General features: G+C 40.6%; 1 protein-coding gene and 1 long non-coding RNA gene across 8 annotated transcripts in view; both read right to left on the reverse strand.

Moving 5' to 3' along the window:
* The window catches only part of LOC126003365 (uncharacterized), a 1166220-nt gene that overhangs the window by 593425 nt on the left and 549383 nt on the right, over positions 1-23412 (reverse strand). The window lies entirely within an intron of this gene.
* The window catches only part of ESRRG (estrogen related receptor gamma), a 530543-nt gene that overhangs the window by 385663 nt on the left and 121468 nt on the right, over positions 1-23412 (reverse strand). For all 7 annotated transcript variants that reach the window (XM_049769525.1, XM_049769526.1, XM_049769523.1 and 4 more), the window contains exon 2: positions 8060-8160. The gene's annotated coding sequence lies outside the window, so the exon portion shown is untranslated. The remainder of the gene's footprint in view (positions 1-8059; positions 8161-23412) is intronic.

The raw sequence follows: 23412 nt of genomic DNA on the forward strand, positions 1-23412 counted from the left end.
TATCTAGTCTGAAACATTCAGGATCATGCCGTTATCATACTTTGTTGTCTTAGGATGTCTTTTTATGGGGAGTATAAGGGAGACATTCCCAGTCATGCTCAGGGACTACTCCTAGCTCTGCACTCAGGAATCATTCCTGGCAGTGCTTGGTGACCATATCAGATATAAAGCCCAGGTCACCTGCATGCAAAGCAAGTGCCTTTCCCCCTGTACATTGGTCCAATCTTATGATGTCTTTTGTGTTTTGTGTTTTGTTTTGTTTTGTTTTTGTTTGTGAAGGGCATATCTAGTGATGCCTAAGGGTTACTCCTGGCTCTGTACTTAGAAATCACTCCTGAAAATGCTCAGGGACCATACACAATGCTGGAGATCAGACCTAAGTCAGCCACATGCAGGGCAAGTGGCCATCCCACTGCACTATTGCTCCAACCCTATTTGCTTTGCATGCAGCCAACCAACTTTCAATCCCAGGCATCCATATGTTTTCCTGAGCCTACCAGGAGTGATTTCTGAGCTCAGAGTCAGCAGTAAACCCTGAGCACTGCCGGGTGTGACTGAAAAATCAAACCAAAAAAAATTAAAATGTAAAGTCCATATGATCCAACAATACTTATCTAAAGAGGACTTGGGATTAGAGAGACAAGGTAGAATTTAATGTACTGATCTTACATGGAACACCCCAGTTTGATTCTAGGCACCACATCAGGTCTCTTGAGTCCTTCCAGGAGTGAGCACAGCAGTCTGTGGTCCCCATGGAGACCCCACTTGGCCTTTCTCCCTGCTCTGGAAAACCTTCTGAGTTCCAGGGTTCTTGCTGGCTGTTGTCCTTTTCCTTCACCCAGAGGCCAGCCTTTCAGGTGCCCTATTGCCCTCCCCTTCTGCCCTGATGACCTAGGAGATGAGATCCTATGTTCTCCTCGGACATCTGTTTGAGAAGCTCTAATCCAGAGGTGCCCACCAGATCTTCCCACCTTCCTTCAGAAGTATGGGCATCACATGCAGGAGAAAAACACAGAGGAAAAATTTTGAGTCAAATTAAATTGATTTTCTTTGAATAAGAAGAATCCAGTCTAAGTAAGGCAGATAAAGTGAAGGACAATAAAATTAAAAAAAAAAAAAAAACAAGAAAACTCTCCTCAATGTAAGAAAATCTAAACCAAATTGTAAAGGTTAAATAAAAGAGGGAAGGGTTTTATTGTTTGTTTTTGTTTGTCTGGAGACTCCTCTGGTGAGGTCCAAGGACTTTTTCTAGCTCTCTGCTCAGGGATCACTCCTGCTGGTGCTCAGGGGACCAGATTTCATAGACGGGATTGAACCAGGGTTGGCAGCATGTAAGTCCTTAACTCTGTACAATCTCTGTGGTGGTGGAGGGGATGTTTTTGAAATACAGTGAAGAGAAAGGGTCATTTTTCTGAATGTCTAAGAAGAATTGATAAATGAAAGAGAATGTTACACACTCCAGAGAAGGTGGGATGGTCTGCGAAGCACCAATTATCTAACAAAACACAGTGACTAATAAAAACGAAGATGCCCAAAGTCATTAATAATTTTAAGTAATTCTGCATCACCTCTTCTCTCAATAATACACTAACATTTTAATGGATTTTATAATGAGCCTAACATTCACTAAGAGATGGCACTTGTAAGATGCTGGTAGAACCACTGTTGGGTCCTTGAGACTATCCGTGGACAACTCCGTATAAAACTGAAAATGCAGAGACATTTTGTTCAGTAACTCTCCTCTCAGTATCTATCCTCCATCTCCAAAAAACACAAGACAAAAACAGTTTACACTGCATTATCGAACTAGCACAGAAGAAAAAAAGGAAAATAGTAAAAGAGTTCAATATAGATCAATAAAAAAGGGTTAGGTCAGTGTAAAAATATACTCACCTGAAAACACATTACCCTCTCTCTCACCCGCTCTCCATCTCTCTCTCTCTCTCTCTCTCTCTCTCTCTCTCTCTCTCTCTCTCTCATACAGACAGGATTATGTAAAATGTTTATCTATAAATTTAACCAGAAAACCTCAGACTTCTAAGTATTATGGCTGCATATTTTTATTGCATAGGCAACTACTGAGCAAGAGGCACCTCTTAGTACCACCGCAAGCGGAGAACGCAGGTGACTGGTAAGTGTGAAGAAGGATGAACTCTGGGTATTTGTGGTGCTAAGTGATGATACCTCACACAGAAATTTTCTGATCTCCCCACCCAGAAAATGTTTCCTCACTTGCCCACGTCTCTTTCCCACCATCACTTAACACTCCTCAAAACTGCCTGAAGAGAAATCTTTACTGACTAAAGTCATGGGGGTCAGTCAGTCAGTGGCCCATCCAGACCCCAGTGTCCATGCTCTGGGATCTGTATCCCAGCAGAAATCCTCAGTGCATCCTGTGAATGAAAGGTTACCACTCTGAAATCTTTCCAGGCTCCCAGGCATGTCTTACTGACTGACTTCCTAACATTGTGTTCCAGGGGCCAGGTCTATAGTGTAGTGGGAGGGCATTTGTTTTTCAAACAGCCTACCTGAGTTTGATCCCCAGCACCCCATATGGTCCTCTGAGCCTCTCCAGGAGTTCAAATCTAAGTGCAGAGCCAGAAGTAATTCCTGAGCACCACTAGGTTTTACCCAGAAATAAAAAATAGAGAACTAAAAGGGTGACCTCTGGTGGGACTTCGAGATCAATCAGGGATTGTTGAGATATAAGACAAGCCCCTTAACCCTGGCACTATCTCGCCCACCCTATTACTTCTCTTTTAAATAAAACTGATTTATTGCACATTCTGATCATCTAACATGTTACTACAAATCCATGAAAGGGTTCCTAGAAACCACTCCTGGTTGTCTAGAAAAGAGTCCTGAGGAATCTGCATTTAGGTTTCTTAGCATCTCCCCCAGGCAGGCCCCTGTTCCAGGCAACCCTGCCCCTATTGCCCCTCACTTTTCTCAGGACAGCAGGCATCAGCCCAAGGACTGCCATCCTTTATAGGGCAATGGCACATGTTCTGAGCTTGCTGCCAGCACTTCTGGGCATCAAATTCTTTCCAAAATCCAAAGTAAAGACTTTGTTTTCGATGTGTGACTATTGGAGAGGGAGAAAAGAACTGAAGTTTGGAGAATATCTAAGCCCCTAGGAATCTCTGCCAACTTTCTATTCTCTCAGATGACAAGCTGAAAGCTGTTCCTGAATATCCATGTCCCAAGGTTACAGACCCACTCTGCCCATTGCTCCCCAATATCTGTGCCCCTGAGGTTAGAGACCCACTTTGTGTGCTACTCTCCAATATCCACCCACCCTGAGGTTACAGACTCTATTCTCTACTCCCCAATAGCCATTCCCCAAGGTTAGGGACCCTCTCTGTTCTCTGCTCCCTAATATCCATACCACTGAGGTTACAGTCCTACTTGTTCATGCTCCCCAATATCTGACTCCCAAGGTCAGAGGCACACTGTTAAGTTCTTTCCAATAACCCCATCTGCTTGAGGTCAAAGTCTCCTGTGTCAGTCCCTCTGACATCCACCTCCTGAGTTTGGGCCACTCACTAGACAATACAGCCTGGACAGTGGACATCTGGCACAGGCAAAAATCTTAGTAATTACCAGTAAATCAAAGAAATCAATTTCAATTTTAAAAAATCTGAAATTTGATTAACTAATCTAGCAATCATCCTCAAAGTGCACATTTCTTGTGAAGGTAGGTTTTTGGTTTCAGATAGCTATAGCAAATAAGCAACAATTAGCCCCAGCAATTGCACTAAGGAATAATAGTGAGAAAAGAGCCAACATGCCAGGGCATCATTTCTTATAAAGGAAGTGAAATAAAATACTACCCACCTTAAATCTAAGGCCCAAACTAAACTAAGAGTAAGGGGATAGTATAGTTGACTTCTTTTTTAATGTAAAAAAGACCTGAAATTCCTATTAACACATCCTGGAACAACTAAGAGGCATGTAAACACAAACACACACACATATACATATATAGGGCCTGATCAGCTACTTCTAAACATTGTAAACTTCTGTGCGAAGTTATGAGCTAGCATGTCACTGGAAAGGAATGTATTTAAGAATCAAATAACTTACTCCTACTTACTGTGAAATAACTGTTCTCTCAGACTTTGATTAAAAATATAGAATAGATAGATAAATAAATAAATAGGTAGATAATTAGATAGATAAGGTGATTTGTGTTCATTCCCATGGGCAATTTGGTTTCCACAAATGCACTCCCAGAAAAAGATGAGCACTCCCAGAAAAGCATAAAATCTGCCATGATTTCCCACACATGATAGGCATATCACATCCTTTCTAAAATCAGACTTGGAATCCAATAGCACTTGGGTTTTTTGGGACATGCCTAGTGACCAGAGTGTCCTGGTAGACTTTCTCAAAATTGAAGACCCACTTACAGGCTCAAGGATTGTGGCATTTATCATTGGTGACTCTATTGGCCCCAAAAAATGGAGAATATGTTTCAGGCAGCCTGGTTAGAAAAGAAAGCGTGCCAAGCGTGGCAGAAAATTTCACTGTTAAATCCTCCATCATAAATAAACAGCATTGGCAGACATTAAAGAAAGAAGCAATTTAAAAAAATAAAAAGTAACAAAAAAAGGGGCCGGAGTGTTGGCATAGGGGGAGGCGGTAGGGTGTTTGCCTTACATGTGTTAACCTAGGACAGACCAGGGTTCAATACCCCAGTGTCCCACATGGTCCCCCAAGCCAGGGGCAATTTCTGAGCACATAGCCAGGAGTAACCCCTGCACATCACCGGGTGTAGCCCAAAAAAAAAAAAAAAAAAAAAAAAGAAGTAACAAAAAAGGTGAAAGTAATTGATGACTATCAATGATATTCTGTCTCCATTTGAAGAATATATAAATAAAAAGGTATTCAAACAACCCAAGGCAGAAACACACAAAAAAATGGCTGAATAATTATTTATTTTTTAGAAAGGAGGAAATGCTTCCCCAACTTCCGAAGATTGGAGTTTTAAGGTTTCATTGATTAGTGGATATGTTTGCCAGCGAATGATGAGTCGATTAGTCGGTAGGGTTTGAATTCTTTACCTACCAGAGCTCTGCCTTCCATGAATAAAAGGCAGGCGCCTTCACTCTCCCACCCGCACTGACAGATGATATCTGTTTTCTCCTGTGAGCCTGGATTTAAGAGCCACTGAAGCTCAGCAAACAGTATATTCTGGCTCAAATGAGCTGAAAATTGCATTCAATTTGAATTTCAAAAATGGAGGGGAGGAAGGGAGGAAAACAACCCCAGTGCTCAGCCCGCATCCTCTGTCCACACTTCTCCATTCCTTCCGGCTGCTCTAGTGCATAAGGCTGCCAGGCTGGGGCCCTGAAAACAGCAAAGGCTGCAGGGAGGAGAGTGGGTGGGGAGCCCATTGCTGGCTCCCAGCCCAGTCTGAGTTTAAAAATAAACTTTTAATAGTCAGGATCAAAGCAAACCTCACTTTTACGCCCATGCATAATGCAGAGTGTAACACACTGAAGAAATAGATTTATCTCTTCCCAACTCACATAGGTCTGTGTTGATACTAGTTTGTTTTGTTGGTTTAATTTTTTTCTTCTATACTTTGGAGGTGATCAAGGTGAAAGTATTTTTCCTGGAAAACTTCAGAAAAAGCACATTCTTTTCTAAATTAAATTTAATTCTTCTTCAACTTGCTTAAGACACTCAATTCTTGTCACTTGTTATTTTCAACCTCCATTGGTAGTCTCACATTACAAAGCAAAGAGGTGTTCTTGAAAAGTGGAGTGGACATTGATTTCTAGAAATCAAATCATATTTTTAAATGTGAAGGGAGTTGGTTATTTAAAGAGATCTTGTGATAAGTTATTGGGGAAAACCACACTATTTTTAGAGTGCAAATAATTGCCCCTTTCCCCAGCAGTAGTATAGGAAGAATAAATTGGAAACACATCCAGTTTTCTTAAAGATGGGTACACCTGCCATTTATCAGCCATCCCCACTTAAGTCTTACTATTAAACTGAGTGAATGACACACAGGTGATCCCCTAGAATCATGAAGTGGAATAATTTTGGGCCAGAACTCCCTCCCTTTTATGGTAGTTTAAGCCAAATGAATAGAGAAAATTTCAGACTCATTTCAATCCACTTTACACATGGAAACATATTCTCACATTGCCTAAATTGTTTTCAATTTGTAAATGAAGCAACATGGGTGCCATGAAAAAGGTAATTTCACTTCTAAAGTGCCATTTCCCATATTGAAGCAGGAGTTGGCTAAACACTCTTTGGGAAAATCTGACTTAAGATCTTGGGGTAGGGAATAGGGGCAAGTAGGACCATACAGAATGGGGACATCTAGTCGACCTGTAGGGTACCCTTCAGCACTATGGGTCATGGTAGAATCAGGACATCTAGTCTAAAAGCTCTGCCCATGCAAGGTACCTTAGCACTGTGGATCACAATAGAATCAAAACATCTAGTTGACCTGCTTATCTATGCAGGGCACTCAGTGGCCCTGTTGGTCATAGTAGAATCCCTGAATCTGCTTTGGAAGCATCAGCATTTCAGGGTGGTGGATAGTGGCCTCCCCTGAATTTGGAACCAGTCTTGGAATTTCTGGAAGCACAGATGGTCTCATTTCAAAGAGGCTCTCCCCATGACTATTCTCACTGACTGTCATTACAATTGGGCCAAAGTTCAGGGGAAAGCCAAGGTCTAGGAGATCCACTTGCCACAGACAAGAACATACAGCATGATATTCCTTCCAAAAGGTCCTCTCTATCTAACTGTATTGTTACATGCATCCACTTCCTGGCTGATACCTTGCATACAGCCCAAGAATTTTACACGCACACACACACACACACACACACAACACACACACTTGACAGTGGAAGAGAAAGATTTCCACCCTTCATCATAGACAGAGCACAGGAAGGAAAAAACAACAACACTTGACTTGTGCACCCCCAAAAGAGAGTAATCAAGAAACAGTCTTACCCCAACAACCTCAGCTTAATGCTCAATACAACAAATCAATAGAAATGAGCCCTTTCAAACCAGGCGCCACAGGATCGATGCAACATGCAAGCAGTAAAGTCCAATTCTCCGCAGCAGAGACCCCAAAACAAAACATTCTAAAAGCAGGGAGAAGTGGATCTTTCCATCTAAAGAATAGTATGAGGAAACCATAGGCATATTTTCAGGTGCATTGCTGCTGGAACGTTCACCAGGAGCATAGGAACGATGAGAGGGTTAAGAAGGAGTGCCACATTCCCACTCAGGAGAAGCACACACCAAAGTGTAGTGCTCTCCTGAAAAGGAATTATTTGCCAAAAAGGCCCGCTTAGAGCAGTCAAAATTACTTGACCCTTTGCGTGGAGGGTTTGGCAATAATTCTAAATATGTGGCTGTAACTATCTCTCTCTTTATTTTAAACCAATATTAGAAATCAGGCCTTAGTAATTTCTTTCTACAACTAAGGACAGCAATTAATCCAGCCAAAAAGTTTCCCATTTAACAGCTTCCTGTAATTTTTGCTACCTTGGCGCCTAAAAACAGATTTTTTCCATAACTTAGCTCAAAACAAAGTAATTTTCACTTTTCCCCCAAACTTTGAAACATCCCTTACTCTTCCAACTTCCCTGCTAATTACTAGCTCCCTTTTTACCTTCAGCATCAGCTCTTTAAAATGCTAATTTAAGCCAAAGTCCCTTCATTCTTCTCCCAGCCTCTTTGATGCCTAGAATTTGCATCTGCCTCCCTGCCTCTACCTTTAAAAAGCTGCCAGCTTAAAAAATAAAATTGTCTCTCATTCCTTGTAAACGTGAGTCCCCATACTATTTGTGTGGTTTCATTCATTTTTACAATATATTTCCGTCATTAGCCATTCCGCGTGCCCACCTTTTCCCGTGGAATTTTTCCCGAACTCCACGAAGGATTTGTTTGCAGGTGCTGTAGACTGCAAATAAAATTTGGCTCGCAGCAAAGGAGGAACGTCATTTTATAGCATGAAGGCATGTTGGTTTGACGCAAGTAGAAAGAGGTCTTGCTTTTGAAGAGAACAGCTTACCTTTCAAACTGCAATAATGTTAGCGTTGGATCTCCTCCTTATATCGTCATAATTTAGTAGGAATTCATTCATTTCATTGACGAACCAGTAAATTGTCAGCTCTATTCATTTTTGTGACGTGAGCAAGGATCCAAGCCGAAAAAGAAAAAAGAAAAAAATAGATGAGGTCAGTCTCCTTGGCCACTGCATTTAAGAAAATCTCTGAGCAATAGAGTTTAGCACACATTAATGGCTATGGCTTAGTCTGCCCTGCCGTTAGCAAAACTTCGATTTTCCTATATATACCCACTGAGGGCTGGATTAGCACTCAAACGGAGGCACAGTCCTCATTTCTTATTTTAAGTTTCCTCTCTTCTCAGCTTGATTGCATTTATTCCTCTTATGCCTTTCTCTTATTTATAGCAAATGCCCTGGTAAGGTTTCAAAGCTTATTCCATTATAACACCAATTAATATTTTTATTAAAAAATCCACAATTTCTATCACAAAGATCAAAGAAATTTCTGCCCTCTTTGTATTAGTACCTAAAGAAGCACATTTCTCCACATAAAGGGGGTTTGTTTTTTATTTCTCTTACTCTCCTCAAAAGGGAGGGAAAGGAAGAAGTGGGAAAGAACAGGTTTACTACATGGAAAAAGTTGAGGTTTCTATCCAAAATGATCCCCCACTGTAGAGTTTAACCAAACATCAACTTCCAAACTGAGCTCTAAAAGCAGAATGTCTAGCAGAGGAAGTAATTAGGTTCAACTTCAAGAAATTGTCAATATTCTATCATAGATGTCCACATTAATGGCAATTCCATGTTATTAATCTTAACATTTCTATTTCTTTCTCTTCATAGAAAATAAATCTGAGCAAGAAAGTTATTTCTGAAAATCTGGGGTTTGGTCAGGGTCCTACAGACCAAAGAAGAGGGCCAGAGCTGAGAGAAGTATCAGCAAGATTATATCTACATTGGTGGGAGAAGTGTCACCAAGGTTGGATGCACGTTGGTGGGAGGAGAATCAGCAAGACTGAATATTCATTGGTGGCTCAGCCTTTTTCATCATGTTTTTTGAGGGGAGGGCTATTAGCTTTAGGAAATGTATGTCAGAGCATCTGGATGGTGATGAGAATATGCTCAGAAGCTGCTCTCATCATTAAACCAGGCCTATCAATCATCATCCTTCTCAATGAAGGGAGAATATAAAGGTAAAACACTCAGCAAGATAAAAGTTTCAATTCCAACTTCCCTTTCCTATCCCAAAGCAAGAGCAATCTCACTTTGGCACATTTGTTTTAAAACCAATGTTAAAATCTTGGAGTAGGAGAACACAAAGGGTTAGTGTTTCTTATGAAGCACTGCATAGAATAAGTGTTGAAAATCCATGAAGCTCAGAAACCAGAAAGACTTTCAGAATGTGAAGTAAAGAGAGAAGGTATCTTTCAACTGGGAAGAAAAATTCTCTCGAGTACACTCAAGATCATTAGAATACAAGAGTCAATGGTAGTTTTATCTAGGACTCTGACCATGACCTGATAAAAACTTGTAACCTGTATAAGTGTGAAAACATTAGCAGGAAAATCACTCAACAGACAGCATAGGGTAAAAAAACTTTTGGAACTAAGTTTAGCAGTTACTTTGTTTTTTATGTTTTTGTTGTTGTAATAACAACATCAATAATAATTGTTGCTGATTTTTAAAGAAATCTGGGAACTTCAGAAATACAAAAGAAAATTTCCAGAAGGAACAAAAATCCTTTTTGCGCTGTTTTCATCAGATAATGCCACCTTGCTACAAAAATGTGATTCAAAAATCAACACTGAAAATTGCTGCTTCTGATCTCTGTAGCAATGATAATTCAAAATGGCACCCATGGTGAAGGGACCATTCTTAGAACAAGGTCCTTTGGTCCCATGAGGAGCCAAAGTGGGCAACTTGGGATCTTCCTGGTAGCATTACATTCATGCAGGGGCCAGCACAGGTCAGGGGACAGTGGGCTCCTGTTTTCAGTCCTAGGGAAGAACTGATTAAGTTAGTCATTCGTGTACAAGTCATACACAAGACTACCCAGAGTTATTGCAAAGAGATAAGATAGAGCTTCCCCTTACAAAATAATCATAATTATTCAGAGCCCTAACATACTTTATTCCATTAGCAGTGAAGAGTCTCATAATTTGGGAGTTCTTGGGAGTAGGAGTAAAGTCCCTGCACCCTTTGTTTCTGCCCTCGTGTTCCCTTTCATGTTTTGGTGATGCCCTGTTCCAGAGTTTATGGAAGAGGCGAGAGAAAGAGAGTACAAAAGTACATGGACTCCATTCCTCTTAGCACAACAATCTCCTCTTACTAAAAAAAAATCCAGTGAGTAGTTCCCAAGCTTAATTCTGGTATTTTAAACAGTGATAGTTCAATTTAAACATAATATCTTCCATGTAGAACATTTCTTTTTTCAATAGTAGATATCACTTCCCAAACAACATCAGTATTCCAAGTCATCTTCTGTTGCCATGATTTGCTTTTTGGATCACAGACAGCAGTGCTCTGGGGCTACTCCTGATATAGTGATTGGATTCATTACCAGTGGTGTTGGGGAGAACTCCCATGTACAAAGTTGTACCCTAGTACTTTGAGTCATCTCTTTGGACGAACTTCACAGACTTGTAGAAATCTAATTACAATGTGGGTACATGTTTTTGCAGATAATCTACATAGTCATTCATATTTATAACCTTTTCCCCCTTTCTGTATATATTTGGAATGACAACCAGTTTTAAAATGTAGACTGAGACACTATTGTTTGGTAAACCACAAATTGCTGACACCAATTGTTGAAATCAGACCTGTGAACTGACAAGAAACTAATTCCAGGATTAACAATGACCTGACATGTTCTTAGGAACTTTGTATGCACAACTCCAGGGGGTATCCTCAGTGATGACAGTGTGAAATGCATACTCATGCAGTATGGTGTTAGAGGAGAAAGCTTCTAAATTCCCTTCCAGATCCTCATGTAGATTTTTCACAGCAAGTACAGAGAATCCAATGAACAGTTGTCCTGTTCCCACAAAGTTACAGACCCCAAGGGCATGGATCTGGTCCAGTCCCACCAGCAACAGCTTCTGCATTTTGGTCATCATCTCCCTCAAAGATGGGACCTCTCTCTGTTCCGAGGAGAAAGATTTAGACTTTGTCCAGACATGGTACTGAGAATGGCTGTGCTGATAAAGTGAGAGGCCATTTAGCACACAACTCTCTTTTCAAATCCCAAAGCTTTAGGTGAGCATCTTACAGGAAAGAGTTACCTGTAATCTACTTACCAATACAAAAGCTTGCTTGTCATACTCGCTCAAAAAGTAAATGGATAGCAGGAGATTTTCAAAAGGGGAAACACAAATAGCTCCTTTGATCCTTCTGAATATAATGTTAGTGAACAGTCCCCACTAAAAGATAAACAGATGAACACACACACACACTTTCATGGTACCTAACAAATGTTGTTCTTGAGGATAGATATGAGTTTGATTATTAGGGGAGATTTTTCAGAATTTCTAAGAAGGCACTGAGAAAACAACATTCTAAGCAGGCATTGAATATGATCACAAGACAGGTTATGTACAGACCAGCTTACCAATTTACCAGGATGACTTGGGTCAATGAGGACTTATGCTCCACCCCTCCATCTGGCCCTGCCTCTCCATCTGGCCCTGCCCAGCTTGCTCTAATAGGGAAAATACACAATCAAGTCAGCCCAGTGTTTGAGTACCTTAATATTTGGTAAGCAGTGGGTTGGGGGAGAGGACAACAATGGTCAGTTTAAATGAACCTTTTTCAGGGATATAGACAATGGGAAATTTTCTTCCAGACAGATTGAACTTAAATTTAGAATTTCAGATAGTCAGTGTCCCCAGGGTAGGCTCTTTTCATTAGCCCTCATATGGAATCTTAAGAGGGAACTTTATTCTTTAAGAGAAAGCTTTTCTGTGCAAGGGGATGGAGTATTTTTTTTTTAAATGGGGGTGTCTGCTTCATTCTCCTTAGAATACTCTGCCAATCTTTTTCCTCTCTTTTAATCCCTGGAAACAAGGAAACAGGGAAAGGATAGGAAAGAAAAGTTAAAAGGGTAAGAGTAGGAGTAAGAGAAAGGGGCAAAAAGAAAGGCTAACGAAAGGAAGCTGAGAATGCATTCACTACAACTGGAATATCTCTGGACATTCCCAATGAAATGGATTCCAACTTCTCCTGGCTTTCTCGGCGCTTTCTTGGAAGATAGAATCTAACACCTATGCTATCAGAGGTCTTAGAGATGACCTAAGAGTCCTCCTTTCACCATTGAGGAAACAGAAACCCTTAACTAATCCCAGAACTAGATCATAACTAATTCCATAACTATGTCATTGGAGCCAAGTTTACTCTGTTGGGCACGCACCCCATTTTGTGCAGACACCAATAGCTTTTCGAAGTCTTAGTCAATTGCCTATTGATGACACTATCAAGTTATATGGTTCTGCTCTCTCTGTCTCTCTGTCTGTCTCTCTCTCATTCTCTGTCTGTCTCTCTCTCTCTCTCAGCCACATATTGGAATATTGGATCCATCCAAAATAATTGAAGTGCAATGCCCACTACCGACTCACACCAGTGGTGATCCTTAAAGAGAGGCCACTTCAAATTGAGAGAGACCATTTCTCAGCCCCAAGGACGCACCTCTAGAGGTAATGATGATATAAGCTTTCTCTTGATTTAAGAGTTCTTCATTCTATCAGCCAGCTTATAACTACCCCAACACCTGTTTTTAATAACCTCTATAAAATGATAGCAAATGAACAGGAATACCAAGCAATAAGTAAACTCAAATGAGCTCATCATCTTCCACCAGTCAAGAAAGCAAAGCAGCAAAGGAGTGAGGGAGGGAGGGAGGAGGTTTTGTTAAACAAAGATGAGCAAAGTGCTGAAGAGAGGGAGGGAGGAAGAAGGCATTTGCTCAATCAGGACCTATTTTCAGAATTTCCTTCAAGCTGGCTTGGATGGAGAGAGCCATCAATTATTTAAAAGATGTAACATGATGCTTCCTTTGTTGAGGCAATCTGCAGGCAGACCCCAAGAGAAAATAAAAAATGAATTAGGCAGAATGTATTAGTCTGCTTGAAGAAAACAAAGATTTAGCTATAGGGACTGGCTCTATTGTAGGAAGGGTTCAATTTTGTTTCCTCAAATCCACAATCCTTTCCGACTTATTTATTATTTTTCCACAGGAGATCATACAAAAGGAGGGGAATGAATCATTTCCTAAACTTCTGCTTTCTTTTCAGATCCAGCTTGATGTATTGTCTTCATTTAAATTACAAATACACTAATCTGAAACACTGTTTACCAAGGAGCATTTTAAATGAAAGGTACAAGAGATGTCATCATTCACATTTTAAAAATGACTTTAGACTCCGGACCTCATAAAAAACAGCCTGCAGTGTTCTCTGTCTTGGCTGCTATATTTCAGTCCAGCAAATGAAATTCAATTAGTGAGCTTTGTACTGAGGACATTCTGATTCTGATGGGCAGGCTGATCAAAACTGGTGTGCCAAGCCCTAGTTTTGTTTCTTGGCAGAGCACAGGAAGGAAAAAATTCAATAGGGTACGTTGGCAGGAAAGTTCTTTCGGAGGAGTTCAATTTTCACCGTCATTAAAAAAATAGGAGAGGAGATGAGTTGCTCGCTGGGATGGCTCAATATTGACTGAGTGAATGGATTAACTTTGTTTTGAGAAATCTCAATACCTGACTCTGTCATTATCTGTTTCAGTACTTTCCAAAAATAGCAATTGGCCCAAAATAAACCAGTAGCCCGACAAGAACCAATACTTGGCAGATTTGATTCTTTCTTATATTTTGATGTGCCACAGCTGTGGGCTAAACAAAAGATGGAACTATTGGGGGGATGGTTGTAGCCCACCCCATTTTCCAGCTTTCTGCGTAGAATCGGAAATTGAGCTTTCAAGAATCTCTTCTGAAGGATCCATGAGGACAATGATAGCTGGAAATAATCTCTCTGGAAAAGAAGTGAGAACTGAAAGGAAGTAAAGTGATATGCCTAACCCCTTCAGTAACAGTTGTTGCAAACCATTGTGCCTACTAAAAGGAAAAGGTGTGTGTGTGTGTGTGTGTGTGTGTGTGTGTTAGAGAGAGAGAGAGAGAGAAAGAGAGAGAGAAAAAGAGAGAGAGAAAAAAAGAGAGAGAAAGAGAGAGAGAGAGAAAGAGAGAGAGAGAAAAAGAGAGAGAAAGAGAGAGAGAGGTTTGCCAGAGAGGCAGGCAGGGGTATTGGGGGTAAAACTGATGGCAGTAAACGAACATTGGTGAATTGTTGGAACACCATATGAACCAAACTCAATTATGGACAAGTTTTTTTTTTTTTATCTCTGTACCTCACAGTAATTTAATTTGAAAAATTTATAAAAGAACCCCCTGATTTCAGACTCCATTCCACTATCAAGTTGAAGAGTTCTCTTTGGCACTTTAAAAACCCCAGTGTAAATAAATCCTAACACAGAAACGCCCACAGGACAATACTTTGGTGCACCCCTGGCTGGTTCCCCACCTGGACCACACTTCATTGCATTTCAAGAGATCACATCTGCATGGATCAAATAGTACAGTAAGAGTCCTTCATACTGAGGGTTTTGTGACCTGAGACTCTGGCTAGCAATAGCAGACAACCAGACTTTTCAGAAGTCTACCAGGGCCACCTGGCTGTTAAAAAAATATGCCTCAACAAATCAGTCAACTGAGAGTTGAATTTCCATCTGGAGCAAAACACAGACCAGCTCAGGTCACTTCTTTGATTTTCTCACCAGGAAAGAACCTACAGGCAACTTGTTTCACAAACAAAAAATAAATCTTTTCTTTCATCATCATTATTTACTTCATCCCCAAAACTTTTGCCCTTTGGGGAACAATAACATACATTTTCAGGAGTGACACCAGATACCTGATTCACTTCTTGGCCAACTCTTCTGGAAGCTTTAACTTTTGCTAAGAAATTGAAGCCCCTTTGCTTCCTATCTGACTTTGGTGTCTTTTTCCTGAGCCCAAATTAAGGACCCCATCTCCTTTGACTACAAATTCACTATCACATTGATTTTTAACATATTTAAATATTTAAAGAACATGTATCACACTTGACATAGTTGATCATAATACAGTTGTTTCCAGATAAGAGCAAAACTATCAAAAAAAGATGATGAGATAAAATGAAGAGAATATAAAGAATAAGAAAAAGTACAACAAACAAATGTGTGAAAATTATTGTATCACCAATGAGGTCATTAAGTCATTGGTGATGGGAATGTTGCACAGATGATGGGGGGGGTGTTCTTTATATGACTGAAACCCAGCCACAATCATGTTTGTAATCAAGGTATTAAATAAAGATATTAGTTAAAATTAAAATTAAAACATTGAAAAAAAAAGGTTTAACAAGCTCTTATTGCTAGCTGTTCATTCTGTTATTTCATTGTTTTTAGATGATAAAGACAACCACACATCAGAGACCCTTTCCTTGTGCCAAACATGAAAGGGGAAATATGCAGGTTCTTTTCCTGACCACAAATGGGAGGCCTCAGGAGTATTTCCTCAGAATTCATGAGCAAACAGCAATGCAGTTAGGCTTGCTGAGCATCTCTTTTCCAGCCCCCATTGGGTAACTACTTCATCTTGGCAGCTTAAAAGTCAGCCACAATGGGTGTTTTCACATTAAAAAAAATTCAACCAACACTAAATATCAGGTGCAATGTTTATTTATTTATTTATTTATTTTTACTCCCATGAGAAAGATTGTTTACCAGTTATCACTGAAAAGGAATTTAATTAATAAGATTCTTCTTAGCAGATAAAAGGTGTTTGAAAAGGTCCTCTAGACATGCCCACCTTTTTGTCTCTTTTCCTCTAATGCTGGAATCCAGCCAGCTGTTTCTACTCTCATCTCCTGTGCTTCTTTAGCTCCAAAGTAGACACTTTGAAATCTAGTGACCTGGGGCCTTAGGAACAGCCACATGATTCTTTCCTTCATTGAAATGACAGGTTGAGCCCTTTCTCCCCTCCACTCTCCCTGATCCTTCCCCTTCCATGGCTTTTGCAGATGGATAGAGTCAGCCTTGAACCTCATCCACTGAAATGAGAGTGGAGGGATGCCTGGAGATCAACTTTCAAAGAGTCTCACTTAATCAGGGATCCCATCAGCAGCATCAGGAGCAAGAAAAATAAATTTTTCTCATGTTTGAACCATCTACTTGGCAGGGGTGTTTGAGTCTCTAGACACTATCAATAATGAAGCACTTTTCCCTCTCCTGTTTCTTTTTATTATTTCTTTTTATTATTACTTTTTTAATATCTTTATTTAAGCACTATGATTACAAACATGTTTGTAGTTGGGTTTCAGTCATAAAACGAACACCCCCCTTCAACAGTGCAACACTCCCACCACCAAACTCCCATCTCCTTCGTCCTCCATCCCCTGCCTGTATTCAAGACAGACATTCTACTTCTTCACTCATGAACATTGTCATATAGTTGTTAGTGTAGAAATAGCTATTCTCTAACTGCACTCATATTGTTTCAATGCTTGCTTTTCTGTCCTCTGATGCATAAGATAATCTAGAATGAAAACTCTTCAAGATTGGGAAGAAAAGGAGAGGCTGAAGATAAAGAGTTTTTACTTCACCAGAGAGCTTGGGGTTCTCTGTCAGGCTCCTTTTAAGAGTCGCCAGCTTGAAAGTGGAGATGTTTCTGTGTACACGGGGGAGCTCATTTCTATCCCCCCTTAATGATGTCCCCAAAATGAAATGTTCCGATTTCAGAATGACTTCCACACTAGAAATATATGAAGAATGCCATCTGTATGCTCTGTAACTTGTCAAAGAAATTAACTATCAAGACGGTATCGATATTCTACAATTAAAATGAGAGCGCTTAACCATGTTTAACTTTCCCCTGACCTGACTTTCTTCAGTCATTATGAGCAAAAAGTATGAATTCATTATTTCAAATAGCCCAGACTGCTGAATTATTCTAGAAGGAACTAAGGCAGCCCTTCCCCTCATGGGCACACACACACACACACACACACTCACACACATGTTCAAGCAAGCAAGTTTCTCTATGAAGGACAAAAATAATAATGAAGGTCAACACAAGGAAGCACACTAGAAACTCAATATTGTGGGACAGGAAATGCATTTTGAGTCACTAGAATTGTTGTATCTCATACCTCTCTCTTTCTTTAATAGTCATGGTGAAAAAAGGAAGAAAGCCAAACAGGGAAGGGAGAAGAAAAGAGGAAAAAAAATAATAATCATTTGAATCTCCCCATATTATATACTATATAAAGCCTCACATATTTTCCTCTCTATAAACTAGTATAAGGAGTCTATTTGGGAGTGTTTGGGGTTGTTGTGTTTTAAAATTTTTAACAATCATAGCTCTGAAGCTTAATCACTTGTATGTGTTACAAGACCAGATGGTTCAAGTGGGTGTTTGTTTACAAGCTCTGTGCATAAGGTTTTTAGCTGCTTTTTAAACCAAAGCCGAATATTTCAATCAACAAAGGAGGGAACAAAAAATTAAGCAAAAACCACTAGATTGCAAAGGTCCCTGAGCATACAGCCTTTGCTCTGTCATGAATTTGGGCATATACACAGGAGGAATGTTGGGGACCAAGATATAAAGGTCTAGATCTAACCTTCTTCATATTCTAATGGAATTTCAACAGACCAGGAGGGGTGGAAATGCCTCTTATAAGATCAGCATGCTTCCAGGGCTGTGGTTCAATAACTAAAAAAAGGGGGCACTCCCTTTTACCCAGCCCCATCAGCACCCTGGACTTATAGAATTGCATGTCCTTGCTTCCCCCTGACTTCCCAAGTTGAATGGTTCTGGGCAGCAAATCCACCTGCATGTGCCTCCTTCTATATGTAGATGAAAAACGAGTGAGAGAAACTACACTGGTGTTTCCTACCACTTTATGTCCTGTACTTTAGCCCTCATAGCTAAAAAAACATGCAAAAAACACTGTTTAATCACTGTACTGTAATTTAAGTAACATGAAAGAATGATGGGAGAATGAAGTTTTGCCAAGTTTCACCACATTTGTGGCTCTGGCCTTGGGTCTTTTGCATGAACAAATGTGTTCGCTAGGGAAACCACCATCTCCAGCTCTCTCTCTCTCTCTCTCTCTCTCTCTCTCTCTCTCTCTCTCTCTCTCTCTCTCTCTCTCTCTCTTTCTCTCTCATCTGAGAGAAGACAATTGCATTCACATATATAATGTATATACAATATATCATAATTGAAGATATACAATTATTAAAAATTATTAAAAATAATTTATTTTATTAATAAAAGCATTTGGTTTAGTTAATCCCCCTAGATATTACTTTCATTACAAGCTGCCTTTCCTTCATGGGCTACCCACGCTGATATCTCTCTTGTCACCACCCAACCAGAATCTAGAAATAAAATATCAGCAGTGAAAAAGTAAATGGGGGGCCTGAGTAGTGGCGCAGTAGTAGGGCTTTTGCCTTGCACGTAGCTGACCTAGGGTAGATCGTGGTTTGATCCCCGGTGTCTCATATGGTCCTCCAAGCCAGGAATAGTTTCTGAGCGCATAGCCAGGAGTAACCCTGAGCATCACTGGGTATGACCCCCCCCCAAAAAAAAAAAAAACAAAAAAATAAAGATAAAAAGAAAAAAAGAAAAGGTGGATGGCAGTACATGATCATCTTAGGTTTTTTTTCTATTTTATTCTATTTTGCCTCTGTTTTATTCTTAGAAAACTAACAAGAAAGGACAATTTAACAAAATGTGTTCAAGCTTTATCCATGTATTTCTATTAGTTTTTAAGAAAAAGCAACTTTTTCATCAATCTTTGGGTCTCTTCAGAAAAATATGATGTCCCCTGTGTTTTTAGGCTCAAGATAATGTCCTACTTACTCTCTCCAGAGAGTACATTTTTTATACATGCAAGATTGTCAATGAACACATATAGAATGGATGAGAAAATAAATAATTAGACAGGACTGTTTCTGGCCTATCCCAACAAGCCCCAAGCTAGACCCCATCTATAGCAATAGTACAGTGGGTAGGGAAAGAGGCTTGCATCTGGCTGATGTGAGTTTAATCCCTGTTCCCCTGAGAACTATCAGGAGTGATCACTGAGCACAGAACCAGAACTAAGAGTGAGAGATACTTGAAGAGAGAGAAATAGTACAGCAGGTAGGAATCTTGCCTTGCACATGGCTGGCAATTTGGATTGTCTGGGATTCAATCTCCAATGCCTCATATGGTCCCCTGAGCACCACCAAGAGTGATCACTAAGCAGACAAGAGGAATCCCTAAGCACTGCTGAGTGTGGTTCCAAAACAAGAGAGAGAGAATTGAGGTCACAGCTGTCTTGTGAGGTTCCAGTTAGCAGAGAAGCAACCAGCCAACCACAAACCAGCAACCTGACATCAAATTTGCAGGAGCAAAACCCTCAGACGACCCCAGACTCTACAAGAAATCACTTTCTATTATTTACTCTACCCAGTGATAAGATTTTGTCAAAGCACCAAGTGTGAATGAAGACAGTGGTCAAACCTTAATGAAAATTTGTTCACTAAACAGATCTACAATCAGCTTCTTTTTCTTTTCTTTTTTTTTTTGGATTTTAGGTCACATCTGGCAGCGCTCAGGGGTTACTCCTAGCTCTATGCTCAGAAGTCACTCCTGATAGTCTCGGGGGCCATCCGGGATGCTGGGATTCGAACCACCATCTGTCCTGGATCGGCTGCATGGAAGGCAAATACCATAACACTGTGCTATCTCTCTGGCCTCTACAACCAGCTTCTTACCCAGACCCAGATAGAGCTCGGGTATATATGGTTAAACCCAAATTCAATTCCTGAACATATCAGGAATTGCTCATCTCTTGGTCTCTACAAAAAATGTGATGAGGTTTATTTGTGGCACAAGAATGAGAGGCCACATGACAAGAGTGTGTTAAAATTCAGCAGTGATTTGATTTGAGCCCTTTTGTAAGCACTGGGCAAATCAGGGCCATCTCTGCACACACAAACACCTTCCCTGCAGGAGAGAGAGGCCAGAAACCCTGGTGTCACCATGAAATACCACTCGTGGTCACTCTCTCTGTTTTATCTACTGTCAGCAATATTACTCCTTTAGCATCAAAGTAATCCAGGCACTTAGATGATTCAGCAAGTGACGGTAGTGATGTGTCTATTTATAGCCCAATAAACTACACCTTGAACAATATTAGTAATGTTAAGCTGAGGTAGCACACCTCCCCCCCCTGTATTAGTGCTTTAATCCAGAAATATTGCTAGAAGCATAGTTTACAGCACAGAACATAAACACAACCCCGGGATGCTAATAAATCACTCTCCGGACTGCTTAAAAACATACTGCCAAAATAGGCTTTCTGCTTTACACAATAGAGCAGAAGGCAGTGATATATATTTAAATTTTCCATTTTTAAGCTGTCACTCAAAACTTTTCATACTTTTTTTTTTTTAGCTTATTGATCTTCCCGGCTTGTGATAAGGCTTCAACTGCCTGGTTGGGCTGTTTTTAGCTTCTGCTTCTTATTAAAAGAGCTAAATCAGGAATCATGAAATGCAACTCATTTACCATTTTCAATAGAAATGAAAGCTTAAAATGGCACCAAAATAGTGTACATCTCCTGTTTTATTGCACCAGAATCTCAGATTTAATTACCATGTGGTACAGCAAAATAATAGGTATAATGGAGCCCTGTATCACTTCATATACACCTGAAAATCAAAGCTTGGATTGCCTAGGCAAAAACAATAACCACGGAGTATATGGCCCTTTCCACTACATATTGTTGCACAGTGTTTTTACACACACACACACACACACACACACACACACACACACACACACACACGCACGCACACACATCCACTGAATTTTCACGGCCCCCTCATTTCCTCTCATTTACAAAAACAGATGCATTTAATGTTTTAAATTGTTAAGGATGATCTTCCCTTTCAACAGCCACCCAACTTCAAAAGGATCCAAATACCATCAGAATAAGAACAACTGAGAAGATAGGATCGACTAAGTAGGATCAACCAATGTGTGAGACATGCACATACAAAGACTGGTAAGGTATGTGCTACAATGACAAACATGACAGCATGATTCTCTCAAACATGTTTCCTTCTACAGATCTCCTCTGAGCTCTTCAACAACCCATGACTGGTTTCTACTCTCCATCCTCGACCCTAAATTCAAGCTCTAGATGGAAGAGACCATGGCACTCAGATCTAATTGTCAATAGCACCCCCGGACCCCACACCGAGTCAGTAAATTCGCAGGGGAAGAGACTGGATAGTCAGATAGGGGGGAAATCTCAGGGCAGTTCTGAGCCCTATCACCAGAACAGAACAAAATGCTGATAAACCCCCATTTTGATTCCTTTACTATAGTTAACATCATCATCAGAACATGCTCTTTTCCCTGCAGTTTGGTGGTCAGTGATTTGAAACTTCCTGCTACGTTTCCAACTGAGTCTTCACATCATTCCTGGGTGTAAGCCACCCGCACGTGCCCACCACCAAGAGCCATCAATTTTCCAGCAAGCTCACTGTTTCCTGTCCATACCCCCTCATTTTCCCTGAACACAGCTGCCTCCCAGTCACTGGCCCTGGGCCCTGGGAAGCGGGTGTCCAAGCAGTCCTTTGCATACCCACGGGAGTGAGCATCCCCGGCACAAAGGAGTTCCTCTGACTTCTCCACCTTCATGCATGACGAATGGTCCGGGCAGCACTTTGCTGACAGCCAGGCCCCAGGCCGCCTGGTAGCAGCAAGGAGTGATCGGGGTTGTTGGGATACCTCCTTGCAAAGGTATTCAGCACACGTAATAATTATCCATCCATCTCATTCACAGGAAAGGCATGGCAATGCAATTTTCGCCTTATAATCAAGACCATATGACAAAAACCCAGGCCATTAGGGACCAATTTCCAGTATTCTCTGCAAGACAATGATTTTCCAACTGCACTTACATATGCTGAATAGTTCCCCCTGCACCTGCTCACATTTATGTAACCCCTCTGTTTCCCAAAACCTTTCTTATTCCTACCACAAATTTAAGGTTTAAAGACTTGCAGGCTGGTTTTTTTCTTGTTCTTTTATTTAATTATTTATTTATTTATTTAGTCCCTTCATTAATTTCTTTTCCATTTCCCAAAGCACCATAGAAAATGCTGAAGGCAAAATTTCTGCTCCTGCCAATGACCATATTTCAGGATTTGCCTTCTTCACTTTCTGCTTTCCTGTTCCCCCTTCTTGCCCCACACCCCACTCTCCTTGGGACAGAAGCTTGCTCTCCAGAGCCTGTAATTACTTCCTGTGGACTTTTAACCTCACCATGGCCAGCACAATGACATAATAAGGCTGTTTCTGAGAGGAAGTGAGATCATCATAAGTCAAAGAGCATTCAGGCAAAAAAACTGCCATTGCAAAATCAAAAGAGCATAACACTGGTTTGAACGAGGGTGACAAAAGTTGGAACTGCTAGTAATCCAAATCTTCTTTTTGTCTTATTTAAACATACTAAGGGAAATGGCTTAATAGAGGTCCCCCCTTTTTAATAAACACAGAGCTGTAATATGAAAAACCATCATAGGGCTCATCAGACAAGACTTAGTAACATGACAGGCAATGGGAAAATAACCCCAAGAGTGGGCAGAAGGTAAACATTTAAAAGCTTCTGCAAAATGAAAATGGGCCCAGATGCCATTTTACTGCCATTCAATTCTCTATACATTCCACACTCAGTCCTACATCAATTAATTGTTCTCTTGCTTCTTTAGTTTGCATCATAATGCCTCATCCCTGAGCATTTTACTACACTGATGAGAAAATAAACTTGTGAATATGAGCACCATCCTGATATCTGTACTGTAAGAGCCAGCATGGGTTAGAAAATGTGCATAGCTACCAACACAATATAACAAAATCTTTAAAAAAAAAAAAAAAAACTCCTGGGGCTCGGCGGTGGCGCTAAAGGTAAGGTGCCTGCCTTGCCTGCGCTAGCTTGGACGGACCGCGGTTCGATCCCCCGGTGTCCCATATGGACCCCCAAGCCAGGAGCAACTTCTGAGCACATAGTCAGGAGTAACCCCTGAGCGTTACCGGGTGTGCCCCCCCCCCCAAAAAAAAAACTCCTAAAAACTTTTGGTTTTGGGGAGTCACACCTGGTAGGGCTCAGGGATTAATCCTGGCTCTATGCTCAGAAATCATCCCTGGCAGGCTTGGGGGACCATATGGGATGCCAGGATTCGATTCGAACCACCGTCTGCTGTGTGCA

Source organism: Suncus etruscus, chromosome 3 (assembly GCF_024139225.1).
Source record: "Suncus etruscus isolate mSunEtr1 chromosome 3, mSunEtr1.pri.cur, whole genome shotgun sequence".
Lineage (NCBI taxonomy): Eukaryota > Metazoa > Chordata > Mammalia > Eulipotyphla > Soricidae > Suncus > Suncus etruscus.